At 46.3% G+C, this 22,948-nt stretch overlaps 1 long non-coding RNA gene across 8 annotated transcripts in view; it reads left to right on the top strand.

The window, feature by feature from the left end:
* Positions 1-22,620, top strand: part of LOC143961916 (uncharacterized) — a 184,033-nt gene extending 161,413 nt beyond the window's left edge. For 6 of the 8 annotated variants that reach the window (XR_013270582.1, XR_013270581.1, XR_013270584.1 and 3 more), the window contains one exon: positions 22,475-22,620. This is a non-coding gene — a long non-coding RNA (uncharacterized LOC143961916). Of the gene's footprint in view, positions 1-16,258; positions 16,427-22,474 lie in introns of all 8 variants that reach the window. The other 2 variants (XR_013270583.1, XR_013270585.1) reach the window with 2 other exon arrangements.
* Positions 22,621-22,948: the final 328 nt, after the last annotated feature.

Below are 22,948 nucleotides of genomic sequence, written 5' to 3'. Positions count from 1 at the left end.
TATACTGATCAATTCTCCCTGCAGAGTATCACTCCTCTATACTGATCACTTCTCCCTGCAGAGTATCACTCCTCTATACTGATCACTTCTCCCTGCAGAGCATCACTTCTCTATACTGATCACTTCTCCCTGCAGAGTATCACTCCTCTATACTGATCACTTCTCCCTGCAGAGTATCACTCCTCTATACTGATCACTTCTCCCTGCAGAGCATCACTTCTCTCCATACTGATCACTTCTCCCTGCAGAGCATCACTCCTCTATACTGATCACTTCTGCCTGCAGAGTATCACTCCTCTATACTGATCACTTCTCCCTGCAGAGCATCACTCCTCTATACTGATCAATTCTCCCTGCAGAGTATCACTCCTCTATACTGATCACTTCTCCCTGCAGAGCATCACTCCTCTCCATACTGATAACTTCTCTCTGCAGAGTATCACTCCTCTATACTGATCACTTCTCCCTGCAGAGTATCACTCCTCTCTATACTGATCACTTCTCCCTGCAGAGCATCACTCCTCTATACTGATCACTTCTCCCTGCAGAGCATCACTCCTCTATACTGATCACTTCTCTCTGCAGAGTATCACTCCTCTATACTGATCACTTCTCCCTGCAGAGTATCACTCCTCTATACTGATCACTTCTCCCTGCAGAGTATCACTCCTCTATACTGAACAATTCTCCCTGCAGAGTATCACTCCTCTCCATACTGATCACTTCTCCCTACAGAGTATCACTCCTCTATACTGATCTCTTCTCTCTGCAGAGTATCACTCCTCTATACTGAACAATTCTCCCTGCAGAGTATCACTCCTCTATACTGATCACTTCTCCCTGCAGAGTATCACTCCTCTATACTGATCACTTCTCTCTGCAGAGTATCACTCCTCTATACTGATCACTTCTCCCTACAGAGTATCACTCCTCTATACTGATCACTTCTCCCTGCAGAGTATCACTCCTCTATACTGATCACTTCTCTCTGCAGAGTATCACTCCTCTATACTGATCACTTCTCCCTGCAGAGTATCACTCCTCTATACTGATCACTTCTCTCTGCAGAGTATCACTCCTCTATACTGATCACTTCTCCCTGCAGAGTATCACTCCTCTATACTGATCACTTCTCCCTGCAGAGCATCACTCCCCTCCATACTGATCACTTCTCTCTGCAGAGTATCACTCCTCTCCATACTGATCACTTCTCCCTACAGAGTATCACTCCTCTATACTGATCACTTCTCTCTGCAGAGTATCACTCCTCTATACTGATCACTTCTCCCTGCAGAGTATCACTCCTCTATACTGATCACTTCTCCCTGCAGAGCATCACTCCTCTCTATACTGATCACTTCTCCCTGCAGAGTATCACTCCTCTATACTGATCACTTCTCCCTGCAGAGTATCACTCCTCTATACTGATCACTTCTCCCTGCAGAGCATCACTCCTCTCCATACTGATCACTTCTCTCTGCAGAGTATCACTCCTCTATACTGATCACTTTTCTCTGCAGAGTATCACTCCTCTATACTGATCACTTCTCCCTGCAGAGTATCACTCCTCTATACTGATCACTTCTCCCTGCAGAGTATCACTCCTCTCTATACTGATCACTTCTCCCTGCAGAGTATCACTCCTCTATACTGATCACTTCTCCCTGCAGAGCATCACTCCTCTATACTGATCACTTCTCTCTGCAGAGCATCACTCCCCTCCATACTGATCACTTCTCTCTGCAGAGTATCACTCCTCTATACTGATCACTTCTCTCTGCAGAGTATCACTCCTCTCTACTGATCACTTCTCCCTGCAGAGTATCACTCCTCTATACTGATCACTTCTCCCTGCAGAGTATCACTCCTCTCTACTGATCACTTCTCCCTGCAGAGTATCACTCCTCTATACTGATCACTTCTCCCTGCAGAGTATCACTCCTCTATACTGATCACTTCTCCCTGCAGAGCATCACTCCTCTCCATACTGATCACTTCTCTCTGCAGAGTATCACTCCTCTATACTGATCACTTCTGCCTGCAGAGTATCACTCCTCTATACTAATCACTTCTCCCTGCAGAGTATCACTCCTCTATAATGATCACTTCTCCCTGCAGAGCATCACTCCTCTCTATACTGATCACTTCTCCCTGCAGAGTATCACTCCTCTATACTGATCACTTCTCCCTGCAGAGCATCACTCCTCTCTATACTGATCACTTCTCTCTGCAGAGTATCACTCCTCTATACTGAACAATTCTCCCTGCAGAGTATCACTCCTCTATACTGAACAATTCTCCCTGCAGAGTATCACTCCTCTATACTGATCACTTCTCCCTGCAGAGTATCACTCCTCTATACTGATCACTTCTCCCTGCAGAGTATCACTCCTCTCTATACTGATCACTTCTCCCTGCAGAGTATCACTCCTCTCTATACTGATCACTTCTCCCTGCAGAGTATCACTCCTCTATACTGATCACTTCTCCCTGCAGAGCATCACTCCTCTCTATACTGATCACTTCTCTCTGCAGAGTATCACTCCTCTCTATACTGATCACTTCTCTCTGCAGAGTATCACTCCTCTCTTTACTGATCACTTCTCTCTGCAGAGTATCACTCCTCTATACTGAACAATTCTCCCTGCAGAGTATCACTCCTCTATACTGATCACTTCTCTCTGCAGAGTATCACTCCTCTATACTGAACAATTCTCCCTGCAGAGTATCACTCCTCTATACTGATCACTTCTCCCTGCAGAGTATCACTCCTCTATACTGATCACTTCTCTCTGCAGAGTATCACTCCTCTATACTGAACAATTCTCCCTGCAGAGTATCACTCCTCTATACTGAACAATTCTCCCTGCAGAGTATCACTCCTCTATACTGATCACTTCTCTCTGCAGAGTATCACTCCTCTATACTGAACAATTCTCCCTGCAGAGTATCACTCCTCTATACTGATCACTTCTCCCTGCAGAGTATCACTCCTCTATACTGATCACTTCTCCCTGCAGAGCATCACTCCTCTCCATACTGATCACTTCTCTCTGCAGAGTATCACTCCTCTATACTGATCACTTCTCTCTGCAGAGTATCACTCCTCTATACTGATCACTTCTCCCTGCAGAGTATCACTCCTCTATACTGATCACTTATCTCTGCAGAGTATCACTCCTCTATGCTGATCAATTCTCCCTGCAGAGCATCACTCCTCTCCATACTGATCACTTCTCTCTGCAGAGTATCACTCCTCTATACTGATCACTTCTCTCTGCAGAGTATCACTCCTCTATACTGATCACTTATCTCTGCAGAGTATCACTCCTCTATGCTGATCAATTCTCCCTGCAGAGTATCACTCCTCTCCATACTGATCACTTCTCTCTGCAGAGTATCACTCCTCTATACTGATCACTTCTCTCTGCAGAGTATCACTCCTCTATAATGATCACTTCTCCCTGCAGAGCATCACTCCTCTCTATACTGATCACTTCTCCCTGCAGAGTATCACTCCTCTATAATGATCACTTCTCCCTGCAGAGCATCACTCCTCTCCATACTGATCACTTCTCCCTACAGAGTATCACTCCTCTATACTGATCACTTCTCTCTGCAGAGTATCACTCCTCTATACTGATCAATTCTCCCTGCAGAGTATCACTCCTCTATACTGATCACTTCTCCCTGCAGAGTATCACTCCTCTATACTGATCACTTCTCCCTGCAGAGCATCACTTCTCTATACTGATCACTTCTCCCTGCAGAGCATCACTCCTCTATAATGATCACTTCTCCCTGCAGAGCATCACTCCTCTCCATACTGATCACTTCTCCCTACAGAGTATCACTCCTCTATACTGATCACTTCTCTCTGCAGAGTATCACTCCTCTATACTGATCAATTCTCCCTGCAGAGTATCACTCCTCTATACTGATCACTTCTCCCTGCAGAGTATCACTCCTCTATACTGATCACTTCTCCCTGCAGAGTATCACTCCTCTATACTGATCACTTCTCCCTGCAGAGTATCACTCCTCTATACTGATCACTTCTCCCTGCAGAGTATCACTCCTCTATACTGATCACTTCTCCCTGCAGAGTATCACTCCTCTATACTGATCACTTCTCCCTGCAGAGCATCACTCCTCTATACTGATCACTTCTGCCTGCAGAGTATCACTCCTCTATACTGATCACTTCTCCCTGCAGAGCATCACTCCTCTATACTGATCAATTCTCCCTGCAGAGTATCACTCCTCTATACTGATCACTTCTCCCTGCAGAGTATCACTCCTCTATACTGATCACTTCTCCCTGCAGAGCATCACTCCTCTCCATACTGATCACTTCTCTCTGCAGAGTATCACTCCTCTATACTGATCACTTCTGCCTGCAGAGTATCACTCCTCTATACTGATCACTTCTCCCTGCAGAGTATCACTCCTCTTTACTGATCAATTCTCCCTGCAGAGTATCACTCCTCTATACTGATCACTTCTGTCTGCAGAGTATCACTCCTCTATACTGATCACTTCTCCCTGCAGAGCATCACTCCTCTATACTGATCAATTCTCCCTGCAGAGCATCACTCCTCTATACTGATCACTTCTCCCTGCAGAGCATCACTCCTCTATACTGATCACTTCTCCCTGCAGAGTATCACTCCTCTATAATGATCACTTCTCCCTGCAGAGCATCACTCCTCTCTATACTGATCACTTCTCTCTGCAGAGTATCACTCCTCTATACTGATCACTTCTCCCTGCAGAGCATCACTCCTCTCCATACTGATCACTTCTCTCTGCAGAGTATCACTCCTCTATACTGATCACTTCTCTCTGCAGAGTATCACTCCTCTATACTGATCAATTCTCCCTGCAGAGTATCACTCCTCTATACTGATCAATTCTCCCTGCAGAGTATCACTCCTCTATACTGATCACTTCTCCCTGCAGAGTATCACTCATCTATACTGATCACTTCTCCCTGCAGAGTATCACTCCTCTAAACTGATCACTTCTCCCTGCAGAGTATCACTCCTCTATACTGATCACTTCTCCCTGCAGAGCATCACTCCTCTCCATACTGATCACTTCTCTCTGCAGAGTATCACTCCTCTATACTGATCACTTCTCCCTGCAGAGTATCACTCCTCTATACTGATCACTTCTCCCTGCAGAGCATCACTCCTCTCCATACTGATCACTTCTCTCTGCAGAGTATCACTCCTCTATACTGATCACTTCTCTCTGCAGAGTATCACTCCTCTATACTGATCACTTCTCCCTGCAGAGTATCACTCCTCTATACTGATCAATTCTCCCTGCAGAGCATCACTCCTCTATACTGATCACTTCTCTCTGCAGAGTATCACTCCTCTATTCTGATCACTTCTCCCTGCAGAGCATCACTCCTCTCCATACTGATCACTTCTCTCTGCAGAGTATCACTCCTCTATACTGATCTCTTCTCTCTGCAGAGTATCACTCCTCTATACTGATCAATTCTCCCTGCAGAGCATCACTCCTCTCTATACTGATCACCTCTCCCTGCAGAGTATCACTCCTCTATTCTGATCACTTCTCCCTGCAGAGTATCACTCCTCTATACTGATCACTTCTCCCTGCAGAGTATCACTCCTCTATACTGATCACTTCTCCCTGCAGAGTATCACTCCTCTATACTGATCACTTCTCCCTGCAGAGTATCACTCCTCTATACTGATCACTTCTCCCTGCAGAGTATCACTCCTCTATACTGATCACTTCTCCCTGCAGAGTATCACTCCTCTATACTGATCACTTCTCCCTGCAGAGTATCACTCCTCTATACTGATCACTTCTCCCTGCAGAGCATCACTCCTCTGTATACTGATCACTTCTCTCTGCAGAGTATCACTCCTCTATACTGATCAATTCTCCCTGCAGAGTATCACTCCTCTCCATACTGATCACTTCTCTCTGCAGAGTATCACTCCTCTATACTGATCTCTTCTCTCTGCAGAGTATCACTCCTCTATACTGATCAATTCTCCCTGCAGAGTATCACTCCTCTATACTGATCACTTCTCCCTGCAGAGTATCACTCCTCTCTATGCTGATCACTTCTCCCTGCAGAGTATTACTCCTCTCTATGCTGATCACTTCTCCCTGCAGAGTATCACTCCTCTATACTGATCAATTCTCCCTGCAGAGTATCACTCCTCTATACTGATCACTGCGCTCTGCAGAACATCAATCATCAATACTGATCAATTCTCCCTGCAGAGTATCACTCCTCTCTATACTGATCACTTCTCTCTGCAGAGTATCACTCCTCTATACTGATCACTTCTCCCTGCAGAGTATCACTCCTTTCTATGCTGATCACTTCTCCCTGCAGAGTATCACTCCTCTATACTGATCACTTCTCCCTGCAGAGTATCACTCCTCTATACTGATCACTTCTCCCTGCAGAGTATCACTCCTCTATACTGATCACTTCTCCCTGCAGAGTATCACTCCTCTATACTGATCACTTCTCCCTGCAGAGTATCACTCCTCTATACTGATCAATTCTCCCTGCAGAGTATCACTCCTCTATACTGATCACTTCTCCCTGCAGAGCATCACTTCTCTCCATACTGATCACTTCTCCCTGCAGAGCATCACTCCTCTATACTGATCACTTCTGCCTGCAGAGTATCACTCCTCTATACTGATCACTTCTCCCTGCAGAGCATCACTCCTCTATACTGATCAATTCTCCCTGCAGAGTATCACTCCTCTATACTGATCACTTCTCCCTGCAGAGCATCACTCCTCTCCATACTGATCACTTCTCTCTGCAGAGTATCACTCCTCTATACTGATCACTTCTCTCTGCAGAGTATCACTCCTCTCTATACTGATCACTTCTCTCTGCAGAGTATCACTCCTCTATACTGATCACTTCTCCCTGCAGAGCATCACTCCTCTCCATACTGATCACTTCTCCCTGCAGAGTATCACTCCTCTATACTGATCACTTCTCCCTGCAGAGTATCACTCCTCTATACTGATCACTTCTCTCTGCAGAGTATCACTCCTCTATACTGATCACTTCTCCCTGCAGAGTATCACTCCTCTCTATACTGATCACTTCTCCCTGCAGAGCATCACTCCTCTATACTGATCACTTCTCCCTGCAGAGCATCACTCCTCTATACTGATCACTTCTCTCTGCAGAGTATCACTCCTCTATACTGATCACTTCTCCCTGCAGAGTATCACTCCTCTATACTGATCAATTCTCCCGGCAGAGTATCACTCCTCTATACTGATCACTTCTGTCTGCAGAGTATCACTCCTCTATACTGATCACTTCTCCCTGCAGAGCATCACTCCTCTCTATACTGATCACTTCTCTCTGCAGAGTATCACTCCTCTATACTGATCACTTCTCCCTGCAGAGCATCACTCCTCTCCATACTGATCACTTCTCTCTGCAGAGTATCACTCCTCTATACTGATCACTTCTGCCTGCAGAGCATCACTCCTCTATACTGATCACTTCTCTCTGCAGAGTATCACTCCTCTATACTGATCAATTCTCCCTGCAGAGTATCACTCCTCTATACTGATCACTTCTCCCTGCAGAGTATCACTCCTCTATACTGATCACTTCTCCCTGCAGAGCATCACTCCTCTCCATACTGATCACTTCTCTCTGCAGAGTATCACTCCTCTATACTGATCACTTCTCTCTGCAGAGTATCACTCCTCTATACTGATCAATTCTCCCTGCAGAGTATCACTCCTCTATACTGATCACTTCTCCCTGCAGAGTATCACTCCTCTATACTGATCAATTCTCCCTGCAGAGTATCACTCCTCTATACTGATCACTTCTCTCTGCAGAGTATCACTCCTCTATTCTGATCACTTCTCCCTGCAGAGCATCACTCCTCTCCATACTGATCACTTCTCTCTGCAGAGTATCACTCCTCTATACTGATCTCTTCTCTCTGCAGAGTATCACTCCTCTATACTGATCAATTCTCCCTGCAGAGTATCACTCCTCTATACTGATCACTTCTCCCTGCAGAGCATCACTCCTCTCCATACTGATCACTTCTCTCTGCAGAGTATCACTCCTCTATACTGATCACTTCTCCCTGCAGAGTATCACTCCTCTCTATACTGATCACTTCTCCCTGCAGAGCATCACTCCTCTATACTGATCACTTCTCCCTGCAGAGCATCACTCCTCTATACTGATCACTTCTCTCTGCAGAGTATCACTCCTCTATACTGATCACTTCTCCCTGCAGAGTATCACTCCTCTATACTGATCAATTCTCCCGGCAGAGTATCACTCCTCTATACTGATCACTTCTCCCTGCAGAGCATCACTCCTCTATACTGATCACTTCTCCCTGCAGAGCATCACTCCTCTCTATACTGATCACTTCTCTCTGCAGAGTATCACTCCTCTATACTGATCACTTCTCCCTGCAGAGCATCACTCCTCTCCATACTGATCACTTCTCTCTGCAGAGTATCACTCCTCTATACTGATCAATTCTCCCTGCAGAGTATCACTCCTCTATACTGATCACTTCTCCCTGCAGAGTATCACTCCTCTATACTGATCACTTCTCCCTGCAGAGTATCACTCCTCTCCATACTGATCACTTCTCTCTGCAGAGTATCACTCCTCTATACTGATCACTTCTCCCTGCAGAGTATCACTCCTCTATACTGATCACTTCTCCCTGCAGAGCATCACTCCTCTCCATACTGATCACTTCTCTCTGCAGAGTATCACTCCTCTATACTGATCACTTCTCTCTGCAGAGTATCACTCCTCTATACTGATCAATTCTCCCTGCAGAGTATCACTCCTCTATACTGATCACTTCTCCCTGCAGAGTATCACTCCTCTATACTGATCAATTCTCCCTGCAGAGTATCACTCCTCTATACTGATCACTTCTCTCTGCAGAGTATCACTCCTCTATTCTGATCACTTCTCCCTGCAGAGCATCACTCCTCTCCATACTGATCACTTCTCTCTGCAGAGTATCACTCCTCTATACTGATCAATTCTCCCTGCAGAGTATCACTCCTCTATACTGATCACTTCTGCCTGCAGAGTATCACTCCTCTATACTGATCACTTCTCCCTGCAGAGTATCACTCCTCTATAATGATCACTTCTCCCTGCAGAGTATCACTCCTCTATTCTGATCACTTCTCCCTGCAGAGTATCACTCCTCTATACTGATCACTTCTCTCTGCAGAGTATCACTCCTCTATACTGATCACTTCTCCCTGCAGAGTATCACTCCTCTATACTGATCACTTCTCTCTGCAGAGTATCACTCCTCTATACTGATCACTTCTCTCTGCAGATTATCACTCCTCTATACTGATCACTTCTCCCTGCAGAGCATCACTCCTCTATACTGATCACTTCTCCCTGCAGAGTATCACTCCTCTATACTGATCAATTCTCCCTGCAGAGTATCACTCCTCTATACTGATCACTTCTGTCTGCAGAGTATCACTCCTCTATACTGATCACTTCTCCCTGCAGAGCATCACTTCTCTATACTGATCAATTCTCCCTGCAGAGCATCACTCCTCTATACTGATCACTTCTCCCTGCAGAGCATCACTCCTCTCTATACTGATCACTTCTCCCTGCAGAGCATCACTCCTCTCCATACTGATCACTTCTCTCTGCAGAGTATCACTCCTCTATACTGATCACTTCTCTCTGCAGAGTATCACTCCTCTATACTGATCAAATCTCCCTGCAGAGTATCACTCCTCTATACTGATCAATTCTCCCTGCAGAGTATCACTCCTCTATACTGATCACTTCTCCCTGCAGAGTATCACTCCTCTATACTGATCACTTCTCCCTGCAGAGTATCACTCCTCTATACTGATCACTTCTCCCTGCAGAGTATCACTCCTCTATACTGATCACTTCTCCCTGCAGAGCATCACTCCTCTCCATACTGATCACTTCTCTCTGCAGAGTATCACTCCTCTATACTGATCACTTCTCTCTGCAGAGTATCACTCCTCTATACTGATCAATTCTCCCTGCAGAGTATCACTCCTCTATACTGATCACTTCTCCCTGCAGAGTATCACTCCTCTATACTGATCAATTCTCCCTGCAGAGTATCACTCCTCTATACTGATCACTTCTCTCTGCAGAGTATCACTCCTCTATTCTGATCACTTCTCCCTGCAGAGTATCACTCCTCTATACTGATCACTTCTCCCTGCAGAGTATCACTCCTCTATACTGATCACTTCTCTCTGCAGAGTATCACTCCTCTATACTGATCAATTCTCCCTGCAGAGTATCACTCCTCTATACTGATCACTTCTCCCTGCAGAGTATCACTCCTCTATACTGATCACTTCTCCCTGCAGAGCATCACTCCTCTCCATACTGATCACTTCTCTCTGCAGAGTATCACTCCTCTATACTGATCACTTCTCTCTGCAGAGTATCACTCCTCTATACTGATCAATTCTCCCTGCAGAGTATCACTCCTCTATACTGATCACTTCTCCCTGCAGAGTATCACTCCTCTATACTGATCAATTCTCCCTGCAGAGTATCACTCCTCTATACTGATCACTTCTCTCTGCAGAGTATCACTCCTCTATTCTGATCACTTCTCCCTGCAGAGTATCACTCCTCTATACTGATCACTTCTCCCTGCAGAGTATCACTCCTCTATTCTGATCACTGCGCTCTGCAGAACATCAATCCTCTATACTGATCACTTCTCCCTGCAGAGCATCACTTCTCTATACTGATCACTTCTCTTTGCAGAGTATCACTCCTCTCTATACTGATCACTTCTCTCTGCAGAGTATCACTCCTCTATACTGATCACTTCTCCCTGCAGAGTATCACTCCTTTATACTGATAACTTCTCCCTGCAGAGTATCACTCCTTTATACTGATAACTTCTCCCTGCAGAGTATCACTCCTCTATACTGATCACTTCTCCCTGCAGAGCATCACTCCTCTATACTGATCACTTCTCCCTGCAGAGTATCACTCCTCTATACTGTCTACTTCTCCCTGCAGAGTATCACTCCTCTATACTGATCACTTCTCCCTGCAGAGTATCACTCCTCTATACTGATCACTTCTCCCTGCAGAGTATCACTCCTCTATTCTGATCACTGCGCTCTGCAGAACATCAATCCTCAATACTGAACACTTCTCCCTGCAGAGCATCACTTCTCTATACTGATCACTTCTCTTTGCAGAGTATCACTCCTCTCTATACTGATCACTTCTCTCTGCAGAGTATCACTACTCTATACTGATCAATTCTCCCTGCAGAGTATCACTCCTCTATACTGATCACTTCTCCCTGCAGAGTATTACTCCTCTATACTGATCACTTCTCCCTGCAGAGTATCACTCCTTTATACTGATAACTTCTCCCTGCAGAGTATCACTCCTCTATACTGATCACTTCTCCCTGCAGAGCATCACTCCTCTATACTGATCACTTCTCCCTGCAGAGTATCACTCCTCTATACTAATCACTTCTCCCTGCAGAGCATCACTCCTCTATACTGATCACTTCTCCCTGCAGAGTATCACTCCTCTATACTAATCACTTCTCCCTGCAGAGCATCACTCCTCTCCATACTGATCACTTCTCTCTGCAGAGTATCACTCCTCTATACTGATCACTTCTGCCTGCAGAGCATCACTCCTCTATACTGATCACTTCTCTCTGCAGAGTATCACTCCTCTATACTGATCACTTCTGTCTGCAGAGTATCACTCCTCTATACTGATCACTTCTGTCTGCAGAGCATCACTCCTCTATACTGATCACTTCTCCCTGCAGAGCATCACTCCTCTCTATACTGATCACTTCTCTCTGCAGAGTATCACTCCTCTATACTGATCACTTCTCCCTGCAGAGCATCACTCCTCTCCATACTGATCACTTCTCTCTGCAGAGTATCACTCCTCTATACTGATCACTTCTGCCTGCAGAGCATCACTCCTCTATACTGATCACTTCTCTCTGCAGAGTATCACTCCTCTATACTGATCACTTCTGCCTGCAGAGCATCACTCCTCTATACTGATCAATTCTCCCTGCAGAGTATCACTCCTCTATACTGATCACTTCTCCCTGCAGAGTATCACTCCTCTATACTGATCACTTCTCCCTGCAGAGCATCACTCCTCTCCATACTGATCACTTCTCTCTGCAGAGTATCACTCCTCTATACTGATCACTTCTCTCTGCAGAGTATCACTCCTCTATACTGATCAATTCTCCCTGCAGAGTATCACTCCTCTATACTGATCACTTCTCCCAGCAGAGTATCACTCCTCTATACTGATCACTTCTCCCTGCAGAGTATCACTCCTCTATACTGATCAATTCTCCCTGCAGAGTATCACTCCTCTATACTGATCACTTCTCTCTGCAGAGTATCACTCCTCTATACTGATCAATTCTCCCTGCAGAGTATCACTCCTCTATACTGATCACTTCTGCCTGCAGAGTATCACTCCTCTATACTGATCACTTCTCCCTGCAGAGTATCACTCCTCTATAATGATCACTTCTCCCTGCAGAGCATCACTCCTCTCTTTACTGATCACTTCTCCCTGCAGAGTATCACTCCTCTATTCTGATCACTTCTCCCTGCAGAGTATCACTCCTCTATACTGATCACTTCTCTCTGCAGAGTATCACTCCTCTATACTGATCACTTCTCCCTGCAGAGTATCACTCCTCTATACTGATCACTTCTCTCTGCAGAGTATCACTCCTCTATACTGATCACTTCTCTCTGCAGATTATCACTCCTCTATACTGATCACTTCTCCCTGCAGAGCATCACTCCTCTATACTGATCACTTCTCCCTGCAGAGTATCACTCCTCTATACTGATCAATTCTCCCTGCAGAGTATCACTCCTCTATACTGATCACTTCTGTCTGCAGAGTATCACTCCTCTATACTGATCACTTCTCCCTGCAGAGCATCACTCCTCTATACTGATCAATTCTCCCTGCAGAGCATCACTCCTCTATACTGATCACTTCTCCCTGCAGAGCATCACTCCTCTCTATACTGATCACTTCTCTCTGCAGAGTATCACTCCTCTATACTGATCACTTCTCCCTGCAGAGCATCACTCCTCTCCATACTGATCACTTCTCCCTGCAGAGTATCACTCCTCTATACTGATCACTTCTCTCTGCAGAGTATCACTCCTCTATACTGATCAATTCTCCCTGCAGAGTATCACTCCTCTATACTGATCAATTCTCCCTGCAGAGTATCACTCCTCTATACTGATCACTTCTCCCTGCAGAGTATCACTCCTCTATACTGATCACTTCTCCCTGCAGAGTATCACTCCTCTATACTGATCACTTCTCCCTGCAGAGTATCACTCCTCTATACTGATCACTTCTCCCTGCAGAGCATCACTCCTCTCCATACTGATCACTTCTCTCTGCAGAGTATCACTCCTCTATACTGATCAATTCTCCCTGCAGAGTATCACTCCTCTATACTGATCACTTCTCCCTGCAGAGTATCACTCCTCTATACTGATCACTTCTCCCTGCAGAGCATCACTCCTCTCCATACTGATCACTTCTCTCTGCAGAGTATCACTCCTCTATACTGATCACTTCTCTCTGCAGAGTATCACTCCTCTATACTGATCAATTCTCCCTGCAGAGTATCACTCCTCTATACTGATCACTTCTCCCAGCAGAGTATCACTCCTCTATACTGATCACTTCTCCCTGCAGAGTATCACTCCTCTATACTGATCAATTCTCCCTGCAGAGTATCACTCCTCTATACTGATCACTTCTCTCTGCAGAGTATCACTCCTCTATTCTGATCACTTCTCCCTGCAGAGTATCACTCCTCTATACTGATCACTTCTCCCTGCAGAGTATCACTCCTCTATTCTGATCACTGCGCTCTGCAGAACATCAATCCTCAATACTGAACACTTCTCCCTGCAGAGCATCACTTCTCTATACTGATCACTTCTCTTTGCAGAGTATCACTCCTCTCTATACTGATCACTTCTCTCTGCAGAGTATCACTCCTCTATACTGATCACTTCTCCCTGCAGAGTATCACTCCTTTATACTGATAACTTCTCCCTGCAGAGTATCACTCCTTTATACTGATAACTTCTCCCTGCAGAGTATCACTCCTTTATACTGATAACTTCTCCCTGCAGAGTATCACTCCTCTATACTGATCACTTCTCCCTGCAGAGCATCACTCCTCTCCATACTGATCACTTCTCTCTGCAGAGTATCACTCCTCTATACTGATCACTTCTCTCTGCAGAGTATCACTCCTCTATACTGATCAATTCTCCCTGCAGAGTATCACTCCTCTATACTGATCACTTCTCCCAGCAGAGTATCACTCCTCTATACTGATCACTTCTCCCTGCAGAGTATCACTCCTCTATACTGATCAATTCTCCCTGCAGAGTATCACTCCTCTATACTGATCACTTCTCTCTGCAGAGTATCACTCCTCTATTCTGATCACTTCTCCCTGCAGAGTATCACTCCTCTATACTGATCACTTCTCCCTGCAGAGTATCACTCCTCTATACTGATCACTGCGCTCTGCAGAACATCAATCCTCAATACTGAACACTTCTCCCTGCAGAGCATCACTTCTCTATACTGATCACTTCTCTTTGCAGAGTATCACTCCTCTCTATACTGATCACTTCTCTCTGCAGAGTATCACTCCTCTATACTGATCACTTCTCCCTGCAGAGTATCACTCCTTTATACTGATAACTTCTCCCTGCAGAGTATCACTCCTTTATACTGATAACTTCTCCCTGCAGAGTATCACTCCTCTATACTGATCACTTCTCTCTGCAGAGTATCACTCCTCTATACTGATCACTTCTCCCTGCAGAGTATCACTCCTTTATACTGATAACTTCTCCCTGCAGAGTATCACTCCTCTATACTGATCACTTCTCCCTGCAGAGCATCACTCCTCTATACTGATCACTTCTCCCTGCAGAGTATCACTCCTCTATACTGTCTACTTCTCCCTGCAGAGTATCACTCCTCTATTCTGATCACTGCGCTCTGCAGAACATCAATCCTCAATACTGAACACTTCTCCCTGCAGAGCATCACTTCTCTATACTGATCACTTCTCTTTGCAGAGTATCACTCCTCTCTATACTGATCACTTCTCTCTGCAGAGTATCACTACTCTATACTGATCAATTCTCCCTGCAGAGTATCACTCCTCTATACTGATCACTTCTCCCTGCAGAGTATTACTCCTCTATACTGATCACTTCTCCCTGCAGAGTATCACTCCTTTATACTGATAACTTCTCCCTGCAGAGTATCACTCCTCTATACTGATCACTTCTCCCTGCAGAGCATCACTCCTCTATACTGATCACTTCTCCCTGCAGAGTATCACTCCTCTATACTAATCACTTCTCCCTGCAGAGCATCACTCCTCTATACTAATCACTTCTCCCTGCAGAGCATCACTCCCAGTGCAAAGCAGCATAGTCTGTATGGATCTCTCGCCATCTTGTGGCTATTTGTCAGCAGTGCAGCGTAATTATAGATCACCCATCACATCAGAGATCCCCCCCAATCACATCAGAGAGCCCCCATCACATCACAGGTCCCCCCATCTCATCAGAGATCCCCCAATCACGTTAGAGGTCTCCCCATCACATCAGAGATCACCCCATAACAACATCAGATGACCCCCCTCCCCATCACATCAGTGATCCCCCATCACTTTAGAGAGATTCCCTCCATCACATCACAGATCCTCCCATCAGTGCCTCAGTGCCCCCCCCCCTCCCCCCGTTACATCAGAGGAATCTCCCCTATCACATTCTCCCATCAGGTCAGTGGTCCCCCCATCACATCAGAGATCCTCCCATCACATCAGAGGTTCCCCCCCCTATGTTATCAGAGGACCCCATCACTCCAGAGTGAGTATTTTGCCCCCTAACCACTGGAACCTGAAGTTATTTGTGGGTTTTTCTTTGCATCATTAATTATTTTCCTGGCAGTTGTGGTTGAAAATGTAGTTGGTCTTCCTGACCGTGGTTTGGTTTCAACAGAACCTCTAATTTTCCACTTCTTGATTAGAGTTTGAACACCGCTGATTGGCATTCTCAATTCCTTGGATATCTTTTTATATCCCTTTCCTGTTTTATACAGTTCAACTACCTTTTCCCGCAGATGCTTCGACAATTCTTTTGCTTTCCTCATGACTCAGAATCCAGAAACGTCAGTGCAGCACTGGATGAAAGATGCAAGGGTCTGTCAGGAGTCCAGAAACTCATTGTCCTTTTATATACACACTAATTACAAGCAAACAGATCACAGGTGAGGGTGTTACCTTTAATAGCCATTCAAACTCCTTTGTGTCAACTTGTGTGTATGTTATCAGGCTATGAAAACTTATGAACGCAACTGTGTGTGTGTGTATGTGTGCATATGTATATGTGTGTGTATGTATGATATATATATATACATACACTGTATATATGATATTTAGTAGGCCTTAGGCCTCGTGCACACAATGCATACTATACACCTGTGCAATGCCAAATTTACCTGTAAAAGGTTTTCTGAGCATCCCCATCCAGGCAGTCCCACTGACGTCTGCTTGGACTCAGTGGTTACAAGTATGCAGCCGCTGTGTCACAAAATGACCCCCTCATGGGTGCATGCGGGTGTGTGTCCCCGAACAAAACCTGTCTGCATTCGGGGGCACAGTAGCTATGTCCATGCATCTGCATGGACATAGCTACCAGACTAGACAGTACACCTCTTCTGGTAAACATGGCCCTGCACAGGTGTACGGTATAGAGTGAGGCCTTCCCTGAGTTCCCCTGTGTGGCCAGCTTTCTCATCCACTCCATGCACCCTCCTTAGTGAACCCCCCCCCCCCCCCCACACCCTTCATCCTTTCATTGTGCCCCCCAACTCCCTTCATCCCCTCATCATGTGCCCCAACACCATAGACCCCCCATTGTGCACCCCCACACCCTTCATTCCTTCATTGTGCCCCCCAACTCCCTTCATCCCCTCATCGTGTGCCCCAACACCATAGACCCCCTATTGTGCACCCCCACACCCTTCATCCCTTCATTGTGACCCCCAAACTCCATTCATACCCTCATTGTGTGCCCCAACACCATAGAACCCCTATTGTGTACCCCACACTCTTCATTGTGCCTGTCCACTCCCTTCATACCCCTCATCATGTGCCCCAACACCATACACCCCCCATTGTGCACCCTTCATCCCCTTCATTGTGCCCCCCAACCCCCTTCATGCCCTCATCATGTGCCCCAACACCATAGACCCCCTATTGTGCACCTCCACACACTTCATCCCTTCATTGTGCCCCCCAACTCCATTCATCCCTTCATCGTGCCCCCCAACTCCCTTCATCCCCTCATCATGTGCAACAACACCATAGACCCCCCCCATTGTACACCCTTCATCCCTTCATTGTGCCTCCCAATTCCCTTCATCCCCATCATGTGCCTCAATACCATACACCCCCCATTGTGCACCCCCACACCCTTCATCCCTTCATTGTGCCCCCAACTCCCTTCATCCCCTCATCATGTACCAACACCATAGACCCCCCCCCCATTGTACACCCTTCATCCCTTCATTGTGCCTCCCAACTGCCTTCACCCCCTCATCATGTACCCCAACACCATACACCCCCCATTGTGCTCCCCCACACCCTTCTTCGTGCCCCCAACTCCCTTCATCCCCTCATCATGTGCCTCAACACCATACACCCCCCATTGTGCACCCCCACACCAGTCATCCCCTCATCATGTACCCCAACACCATACACCCCCCATTGTGCTCCCCCACACCCTTCATCATGCCCCCAACTCCCTTCATGCCCTCATCATGTGCCTCAACACCATACACCCCCCATTGTGCACCCCCACACCATTCATCCCCTCATCGTGTACCCCAACACCATACACTCCTCATTTTGCACCCCCAATCCCTCACCCCCTTAATGTGCACCCCATCTCAATGTAATCCCCCTTCCACCCAGGCTCAATGGTAGGTGGAGGAGTTTCAGTGCACGGCATGCTGGTGGGCGGCGGTCTTGGGGAGGAAAGGTAAGATCAGAGTCTTCCTCAACTGCACTGAGCAGAACACTGCCACACACTCAGTGGGAGCATGCCGCTCTCCTCAACTCCGCCCACTCTGACCTAGAACCACCCAGCCGGACCCGCCCACACAGCCTAAGAGGGAGTGCGTCACTGATAGGACCAGAAGAGAAGCACGCACTGACCGATCTCCCACCTCTTCTCACCCCGAGTGTATACTCATTTTCCACCCAGGGCAACTGCCCCTGTGGCCCCTATGCAAGCTACACCATTGGATTCCCCAGTAAACCCCCTAGTCCTATGGGCAACTGCAAGAAGGTACGCCATGGGCTCAAATCACACAGACGTGCAATACTCTGCGTGCAGATCAGTCATTAAGATAGATCTAAAGGTTGCAGTGTTGTAGTCTGTGATCTGTATTGGTCCACAGTGTAATACAAAGACTGAAAAATCTGCGTACAGACAAGACTTTATTGCCAACAAGATCTTCTGTAAAGTCATACGCCCCCCTGTGCCTAGGAGGCCAATGACATCTATACATGAAAAGCAATGGAGAAGATGAAATGAGAATGTTTGTATATCTTCGTAAACACGGTGCCTTCTACAGAGACTTACCGATGAACACAGCACACACAACTAGACACCCGTCACCCAGAAAGACCAGATATCCAATGGCCACCAACACACGACCCCCACACTCTCCATTCTCATTGCCCAATCACAGGCAGAGGTCCCAGAGAGGTCACAGTCTGCCCCTCTATGTTCTGAGGGAGAAAAGCATTGGAGGGGTCAAGAGGCACCTACAGATTTCTGGACATCTCCATCCAATGAAGAGTTTGCAGTCACTAATTCAGCTTTTACTCGACTTCTAACCCATTATAGACCCTGGGAGTGCTGTAAATTCTCAATTCAACCAAGAGTTTTGGACAGACTGGGGAGGGGGTGGTTGAAATTCTTCAGGATTTTATTGCTGTTGGTCTCTTTTTGCAGATCTCATGTCCTGTTCTAATTAAATGACCAGTGAGAGAAAGACTTTATCGGGGGATACAAGCTGCAGTCTGCCAGGGTTCTAGTCTTCTCCCGTCATTGCTGCCTATGTCCCCCAGATCTTTTTTCACATTATGTCCCAGTGGAAGTGGGGGGAATCAGGCTGGCCATGTTAATCTCTGGGGATATTTTATAGATAAGAAAATTCCTCTTCTGTAATTAGGATAATATGGGGAGTAGCTATAATTTCCTTTAACTTCCTGTTATCAGACGTGACATCATGCGGCAACCCCATTGGAACAATTCCCCATTATTCCCGATGTGACACCCCTATTGGAAGAGTTCTCTATTCCCGATGTGACACCCCTACTGGAACAATTTCCCATTATTCCCGATGTGACACCCCTATTGGAAGAGTTCTCTATTCCCGATGTGACACCCCCATTGGAAGAGTTCTCTATTCCTGATGTGACACCCCAATTGGAAGAGTTCTCTATTCCCGATGTGACACCCCCATTGGAAGAGTTCTCTATTCCCGATGTGTCACCCCCATTGGAAGATTTCTCCTCTATTCCCGATGTAACACCCCCATTGGAAGATTTCTCCTCTATTCCCGATGTAACACCCCCATTGGAAGATTTCTCCTCTATTCCCGATGTAACACCCCCATTGGAAGATTTCTCCTCTAGTCCCGATGTAACAACCCCATTGGAAGAGTTCTCCTCTATTCCCGATGTGACACCCCCATTGGAAGAGTTCTCCTCTATTCCCAATGTGACACCCCCATTGGAAGAGTTCTCCTCTATTCCCGATGTGACTCCCCCATTGGAAGAGTTCTCCTCTATTCCCGATGTGACACCACATTGGAAGTGTTCTCCTCTATTCCCGATGTGACTCCCCCATTGGAAGATTTCTCCTCTATTCCCGATGTAACACCCCCATTGGAAGAGTTCTCCTCTATTCCCGATGTGACACCCCCATTGGAAGAGTTCTCCTCTATTCCCCGATGTGACACCCCATTGGAAGTGTTCTCCTCTATTCCCAATGTGACACCCCCATTGGAAGAGTTCTCCTCTATTCCCAATGTGACTCCCCCATTGGAAGAGTTCTCCTCTATTCCCGATGTGACACCACATTGGAAAAGTTCCCCTTCATTCCCAATGTAACAGCCCATTGGAAGAGTTCCCCTCTATTCCTGATGTGACACCCCCATTGGAAGATTTCTCCTCTATTCCTGATGTGACACCCCCATTGGAAGATTTCTCCTCTATTCCCGATGTAACACCCCCATTGGAAGATTTCTCCTCTATTCCCGATGTAACACCGCCATTGGAAGAGTTCCCCTCTATTCCCAATGTGACACCCCCATTGGAAGAGTTTGCTTCTATTCCTGATGTGACACCCCCATTGGAAAAGTTATCCACTATTCCTGATGTGGCACCCCCATTGAAAGAATTCCCCTTCATTCCCAATGCAACAGCCCATTGGAAGAGTTTTCCTCTATTGCCGATGTGACACCCCCATTGGAAGAGTTTTCCTCTATTGCCGATGTGACACCCCCATTGGAAGAGTTTTCCTCTATTGCCGATGTGACACCCCCATTGGAAGAGTTTTCCTCTATTGCCGATGTGACACCCCCATTGGAAGAGTTTTCCTCTATTGCCGATGTGACACCCCCATTGGAAGAGTTTTCCTCTATTGCCGATGTGACACCCCCATTGGAAGAGTTTTCCTCTATTGCCGATGTGACACTCCCAATGGGAGCGTTTAGCTCTATTCCTGACATGACACCCCATTGGAAGAGTTCCCCTTCATTCCCAATGTGATACCCCCATTGGAAGAGTTCTTCTCTATTCCTGATGTGACACCCCCATTGGAAAAGTTATCCACTATTCCTGATGTGGCACTGTTTTGGATCCGAACTAGAACAGCTCGGTACCTTGTTTCTGTCCCCCTGGCCAAATTAATCCTTAATATAAAAATGTGCACACTTGAAGTCAAACACTGACACACACGTAGTTCAGTATTCAGATACTTCTCCTTTTTATTTCCTGAACTCCGGCTGATATACAATGAGTCAGATATCTTACTATCTTATCAAAATTTTGATGAAAGACAGCGTGTACAAACCACAAATTATACATATTCATTATTGTGACGGAGTATAAACTTTTTAGCTGGGTCATGTCTTAAAAAGGGAAAAGCAAACTATCGTAGCTAAAATAGGGTCTTGTTTTCAGCCCCTTCTTCCTCTTGGGTGTAGTCTCATGGTTCCGAGAACAGGCGCAATCTTCTTTTTGACGTTGCTCTTTTTTTAACCGTTGCAGTTTCGTTTCACATGAAGGGAGAAGCTGGCAGACATCTTAATTATGATTAAATGAGTATGATTTAAGGTTGATAGCTTGGAAAAGTTCTTATTTATTCCTGATGTGACACCCCTTTGAAAGAGTTCTCTGTTCCTGAAGTGACACCCCATTGGAAGAGTTCTTCATTCCTAATGTAACAGCCCATGGGAAGAGTTCCCCTCTATTCCCCATGTGACACCCCCATTGGAAGAGTTTCCCTCTATTCCCCATGTGACACCCCCATTGGAAGAGTTTCCCTCTATTCCCCATGTGACACCCCCATTGGAAGAGTTTCCCTCTATTCCCCATGTGACACCCCCATTGGAAGAGTTCCCCTCTATTCCCCATGTGACACCCCCATTGGAAGAGTTCCCCTCTATTCCCCATGTGACACCCCCATTGGAAGAGTTCCCCTCTATTCCCCATGTGACACCCCCATTGGAAGAGTTTCCCTCTATTCCCCATGTGACATCCCCATTGGAAGAGTTTCCCTCTATTCCCCATGTGACACCCCCATTGGAAGAGTTCCCCTCTATTCCCCATGTGACACCCCCATTGGAAGAGTTCTCCTCTATTCCGTATGTGACACGCCTATTGGAAGAGTTCTCCTTTATTCCTGATGTGACACCCCCAATGGAAGAGTTTGCCTCTATTCCTGATGTGACACCCCCATTGGAAAAGTTCTTCTTTATTCCTGATGTGACACCCCTTTGAAAGACTTCTCTATTCCTGAAGTGACACCCCATTGGTAGAGTTCTCCATCATTCCTAATATAACAGCCCTTTGGAAGAGTTCTCCTTCATTCCCCATGTGACACCCCCATTGGTAGAGTTCTCCTCTATTCCTGATGTGACACCCCCATAGCAAGAGTTCTCCTCTGTTCCAGATGTGACAGCCTATTGAAAGAGTTCCCCTCTATTCACTTTTTTATTTTCCCTCCTCTCTTTCAGCCCTCTGACGTCCCCTTATGATGACATCACCCCTCTTCTGGATCCAGAGGGGACTCCGCCACTGAACATCCAATAGGAAGTGTACATATCACTGCCAACAGTAGAAGAGAGAATGACCGGGACCTGAACATGAGATGACTGCATGCTTAGACAAATAAACAGAGTATTTCAATGGCTTTTTCTCCCAACAGTCATTTAGAGGGCAGGGGTTCATGTTTTTTCCTAAAGTTAGCCTATAAGCCCTGTAGTGATCTGCCCCCTCTAGTGGTTAATTTGGCACTCTCTAGATTGAGCAAACTAGCTAGATTAGACTTTATAGAAATGATATGACCTGCCTGATATGAACAAATGCCCATTCAACAGCCCCTAAAAAATATTAAGAATCAGCTTCACTTGCAACAACTAACTGCGGGGACCCCCCACCCCAAAACCCATCCTTATTGCCGGAGCTTCTCACCCCAAGACCCATCCCAA

Source organism: Lithobates pipiens, unplaced genomic scaffold, assembly GCF_037356315.1.
Source record: "Lithobates pipiens isolate NorthernLeopardFrog02 unplaced genomic scaffold, aLitPip1_a1.2 Scaffold_8, whole genome shotgun sequence".
Lineage (NCBI taxonomy): Eukaryota > Metazoa > Chordata > Amphibia > Anura > Ranidae > Lithobates > Lithobates pipiens.
The sequence above is the reverse complement of the archived record's forward strand: the minus strand, read 5'-3'. Positions and strand labels throughout refer to the sequence as shown.